Genomic DNA, 6,276 nt, shown 5'->3' on the forward strand with positions numbered 1-6,276 from the left:
ATTTTATTTATTTTTTAATTACCGTAAATTTATTTATTATTTAAATCTATTTATATTTATTTATTTAAATGTATTTATTTAAATATATATATATATTTTATTTTTATTTTAATTTCCAGTCCCCCCGTCTGCAGCCCCCCTCCCCCTGCCTCCGTGAGGGCTCGTTGGTTGTTACCTGTCCGGTTTGCACCTGTCCCGTTGGGTTTTTCAGGTCAATGTACAAATTCCGTGAAGTTAACGACGCGAATAAAGTAAATGAGCGAGAAAACAATCCTGTACCACCTCATCCTGAAAAGGGGGGTGTACAGGGGAGGAGGAAAAACAAACATGGCCGCACTCCTCCTAAATCGGCATCACACCTGTCTGGTCATTGGGGAGGAGCCCAAATACATTTATAGGGAGTTAGAATAATACAGGTTATCCAGGGGTTTACTCTGATGCCTTATTTGGGGTAGAAAGGACTTTTTCCTGGTATGGGGCAATTGGCATCAGCCACATAAGGGTTTTTTGCCTTCTTCTGGATCAACACAGTAGGGACACAATAGGGATATACCGGTAGGTTGAATTTTGAGATCCAGTGGTCTCAAACTGTGGCCCTCCAGATATTGCAGAACTTCCACTCCCAGCATGCCCGAACAGCCAAACACCTGTCTGCCTCGTCCAGAGGATTCACACTGATCATAAAAAGGTAAATCAAGGCTTCACTTTTGCAAAACTTCAACTCCCAGCATGCCCGGACAGCCGTTGGCTGTCCGGGTATGCTGGGAGTTGGAGTTTTGCAACATCTGGAGGGCCACAGTTTGAGACCACTGCTGATACGAATCATCTCTCCTGTGAGGTATAAGGTTTGAGGATAACCCCATTTAAAGGGGCACTCCACCCCTAGACATCTTATCCCCTAATCCAAAGGATAGGGAATAAGAGGTCTGATCTCTGGGGGTGCGGCTTGCTGGGGGTGCGGCTTGCCTTCTGAACACAGAAGCTTGAGGCTTCCGCGTTTGCGATTTCACACCACGCCCCCTCCATTCATGTCTATGGGAGGGGGCGTGACGGCTGTGGTCGGATTTTTTGGGTGCCGTGCCAGAGATCACAGAGGGTCGCAGCGACCGGACCCCCCTGGGTGATCAGACATCTTACCCCCCTATCCTTTGTATAGGGAATAAGATGTCTAGGGGTGGAGTACCCCTTTAAGTGATTGGGACTGAGCTGCAATACCACGACTAACCTGCGGACTGGTCTGTAATCCTATTAACACATTACAGTGCTATAGTGTGAAATAGAAAAGAAAGGAAAAGACCGCCAAGTAATCCACAATCATCTGCCATCTGTCTTGTGCTATAGATAAAAAGAGAAAGCAATGAATATAATAATAATAGAAATAATAATAAATAATAATAGAAATAATAAATAATCATAGAAATTATTATAATAATAATAGAAATAATGATAATGATGATAGTAATAATAATTACAATAATAATAAAAATAGTAATTATAATAACAATGATAATAAAAATAATTATAATAGAAATAATAATAATGATAATAATGATGATAATAATAGAAATAATAAATCATGGATTATATTAAATCTTTTAAAACATATGAAATAAAAAAAAATACACATATAATTCTGACTTACTGATAAGTCGGCTTTCACAAGTCCATGACAGATGCCCTAATGGTCCAAATAGCAACAGGAAACACCGAGAGGTTAATAGGCCTCTCCCAGAACACCCCCAAGAGGTACTTATTACAGTATTTTAAAGGGTGCGGTCATGATGGACACGTGAAAACTAAATTACTGTTATCATAATTCTATATTCTCATTTCGTCCGCGTGACAGAACCACCTGGGAGATACCAAATGAAGGTTTTAGGGACGGACCACAGATTGTAGAACTTTCTGTGCAAATGCAACATTTTGAGATGTGGCTATGTTCAGCTGGTAGACCATCCTGCCACCCCACAAATTGGCTCCAGAGAGGCTGAAGATTTTTCTGCCCAGGAGAAATCCGTGACCAGGGGCATTGTTAGGTCTCCAAAAGACTGGGGGCTAGAGCCCAAAGCCCCTAACCACACCCTCAGTCATGCCCCCTAACCACACCCAGTCATGCCCCCTAACCACACCCTGTCATGCCCCCTAACCACACCCTCAGTCATGCCCCCTAACCATGCCCTAACTACACCCTCAGTCATGCCCCCTAACCATGCCCTAACTACACCCTCAATCATGCCCCCTAACCACATCCTCAGTCATGCCCCCTAACCATGCCCTAACCACACCCTCAGTCATGCCCCCTAACCACATCCTCAGTCATGCCCCCTAACCACATCCTCAGTCATGCCCCCTAACCATGCCCTAACTACACCCTCAGTCATGCCCCCTAACCACACCCTCAGTCATGCCCCCAAACCACGCCCTAACTACACCCTCAGTCATGCCCCCTAACCAAACCCTCAGTCATGCCCCCTAACCACATCCTCAGTCATGCCCCCTAACCACATCCTCAGTCATGCCCCCTAACCACACCCTCAGTCATGCCCCCTAACCATGCCGTGACCACATCCTCAGTCATGCCCCCTAACCACACCCTCAGTCATGCCCCCTAACCACACCCTCAGTCATGCCCCCTAACCATGCCCAATCACACCCAGCCTCCTCCTTCAATATGCTCATTAATACCAGGGGGGCAATCATACAGTGGAATTGCAGCAATCCCACTCCTATCACCCTCAGATCCCAGCATGTTCAGGCTTCCTGAGAGTGATAGGAATGTGATTGCAGCAACCACACAATCAACCTCCGCAACCTGTACACACTCAGTAAGCCTATACATGCTGGGGTCTGAGGGTGATGGGAGTGGGATTGAAGATAGTCATACAGTTACCAAATAACAAGAGTATACAAGGAGCAAATATAACCAAAACAGGTTACCATCATAGTGTTACTGACCAAATCCTGTATACTGAGACCAATATTACCAATAATACTAGTAAACAAGGAGGAATATTATCACCATACATATTACCATCATACTGTTACTGACCTAATCCTGTATACTGAGACCAATATTACCAATAATACCAGTATACAAGGAGGAATTTTATCAGCATACATATTACCATCATACTGTTACTGACCTAATCCTGTATACTGAGACCAATATTACCAATAATACCAGTATACAAGGAGGAATTTTATCAGCATACATATTACCATCATACTGTTACTGACCTAATCCTGTATACTGAGACCAATATTACCAATAATACCAGTATGAAAAATGGTCATCACCTCCAAACAAAATAAAATACATGCACTGGTGCACACTGCTAGTTTTGTGTGTTACCAGTAAGAGAAAAGGAACAAATAAAACTGCTACACTATGACCACCACTATAACTATGGTACTGAATAAAATCCACTATACAAAAGACCAGTATTCACCCCTATTCAGTTCCCATACAGTGGTAGAGAAGAGCTGTACACAGGATCTGTATACCATAGAGTTTACAGTTACATCCACTGACTCACATGTGATGTCTTTTCTGATTGGCCAAACATCTTAGACTCCACTTTTTTCCAGTGCCCTCCCCTCCTCTACACAATCTCAATATCTATAGGACCCTATACTGTAATAATGCCTTGGTGACCCCCACAGTAAGTGGGAAGGATAGTAGATCCCCATTATAGCTGAACCAGGTCTTTCTTCCTTCACAGTGTAGGTGGCAATGAGTGACATCATCGCGCCTGCACTACGTGAGAGCAGAGGTCAGGGCCTCCTGTCAGTGTAAGCTGCGGGTCCAAAACTTCCTGTGGCTGACACTAACGGACAGCTTTCACCTGTATGTACATGTGCGCATACAGCTGAAAGCGACGCTTGCTCGCCTGCGGATCCAGGGAAAGTGTCCTGGATTCCCCATTAACGAGCGACCCTGAGGTAGACCCGGGGCTTTAGCCCCTTTAGCTCCCCTCCTAGCAACACCCCTGGACATAGCCCTAGTGAGGGAACCTGTGGGCCTGAAGATCTGTAATCTTTACATACAGATTTGACCCATCTAGAGATGGAATTTTAGATGCTTTATTGCCTTTATTATGTCTTTAAAATTGGATCAGGAGATCAGAGTCCTTCCTCCATGATCTTGTGACTTCTGAGTATTTTAGTACAGTTCTTAGTACATTAAGCGCAGAAAGTCCTTTATCATTTTTTGGCAAAATTATATCTTGTGACCTTTTTAAGTTAGGAACAATTTTAGGAAGAAAAGCTGGATTTGGTTTTAGGATAATTCTGTCCTCCAGAATGGTGAGATAAGACCCTGAATATCTCAGATATATATCGCAGTCAAGATGACCACTTCAAAGGTCACGAATGTAATGGTGGATTCTTGTAGAGGCTCATAGGGTTTTTGAGTTAAAGGGGTACTCTGCCCCTAGACATCTTATCCCCTACCCAAAGGATAGGGGATAAGATGTCTGATTGCGGGGGTTCCTACCGCTGGGGACCAATGCGATCTCCCTGCTGCACCCGGTGTTAGTTTAGAGCGTCGGGTGCAGCGCCGAAGGCTCGTGACATCATGGCCGCGCCCCTCAATGCAAGTCCCATAGACTTGCATTGAGGGGGTGTGGCCGTGAGCACAGAGCGAAGTTCGCTCCATGCACTGGATGTCTGGGGTACCACAGCAGCGATTGCGGGGGTCCCCAGTGGCAGGACCCCCACTATCAGACATCTTATCCCCTATCCTTTGTACAGGGGATAAGATGTCTATGGGCGGAGTACCCCTCTAAACTGTCTCTAGAAAGTTATACAGATTTGTAAATTACGTCTATAAAAAAAAATCTTAACCCTTCCAGTACTTAGCTGCTGTATGCTCCACAGGTTGTGCTAGTTGTGTAGTTCTTTCCAGTCTGACCACAGTGCTCTCTGCTGCCACCTCTGTCCGTGTCAGGAACTGTCCAGAGTAGGAGAGGTTTGCTATGGCGATTTACTCCTGTTTTGGACAGTTCCTGACACGGACAGAGGTGGCAGCAGAGAGCACCCGATTGTGGGGGTCTGATCGCTCCGGATTACAAGCGGCCACAGCAATCACCCCCCCCCCATTGACATTAATGGAGGGGGAGGGACAGCCAAGCACAGCCGGCATTCAGAACGCTGCGATGCTGGGCCGACGTTCGTGCGGGGGAGGGGTGGGGGGCCAGTGTGGGGTACCTGTGGCCAGACCCCCCGCAATCAGATGGACGAAAAACTCTGCTTCCCCCTCCAATTCTTCCTACTGGTGAACAGGTCTATTTCTGGATAATTCCTGAAAAACCTGTTCGCCCAGAGAGAATGCCAATATTTTTCCCAAACATGTTAACCCCTAGATCAGTGGTCTCCAACCTGCGGACCTCCAGATGTTGCATAACTACAACTCCCAGCATGCCCGGACAGCCTTTGGCTGTCCGGGCATGCTGGGAGTTGTAGTTTTGCAACATCTGGAGGTCCGCAGGTTGGAGACCACTGCCCTCGATGATGCAGGATGCAAACATAGGTCCTGCTGTGTATTCCGTCTATGAAGCGTGCGCAGGAGCTGGGGTCCGATGAGTTAAAATGGCGGCTGGAGGTCTATTCCTACCGATTGTTGCTTTTCTTGAGGCCTTGTACAGGCAGAACATTGATATGACTGATCCACGCTATACTATGGCATAACATAACAGTTTACAAACATAGGAGTCACTTATACACTTAATAATGCTGCAGAAAGTGCATGAAATTACAATAGCCAATGTTGTGCGGTATCGAAGTGACGCCACCCTTAAAGGGGTACTCCGGTGGAAAACATTTTTATATATATTTTTTTAAATCAACTGGTGCCAGAAAGTTAAACAAACAGTGCTCGTCATGTCAGCAGAGAGCTCTGTGTTCCAAAAAGAAAAGAATTTCCTCTGTAGTATTCAGCAGCTAATAAGTACTGGAAGGATGAAGATTTTTTAATAGAAGTAATTTACAAAGCTCTTTAACTTTCTGGCACCAGTTGATTAAAAAAAAAAAAATTCCACCGGAGTACCCCTTTAACGCACGTTTTGGGGAAATCCTTCATTACGGATTTCCCCAAAACGTGCATTGGGGGTGGCGTCACTTCCATACCACACATCATATGGCTCGGTGCATGGAAAAGTAAGAGTTAAATGCAAAAATTGGTTGTGTCCTTAAAAGGTGTACTCCTCTGGAAAACATTAAAGGGGTACTCCGGTGGAAAACTTTTCTTTTTAATCAACTGGTGCCAGAAAGTTAAAC

This window comes from Hyla sarda, chromosome 11 (genome assembly GCF_029499605.1).
Source record: "Hyla sarda isolate aHylSar1 chromosome 11, aHylSar1.hap1, whole genome shotgun sequence".
Lineage (NCBI taxonomy): Eukaryota > Metazoa > Chordata > Amphibia > Anura > Hylidae > Hyla > Hyla sarda.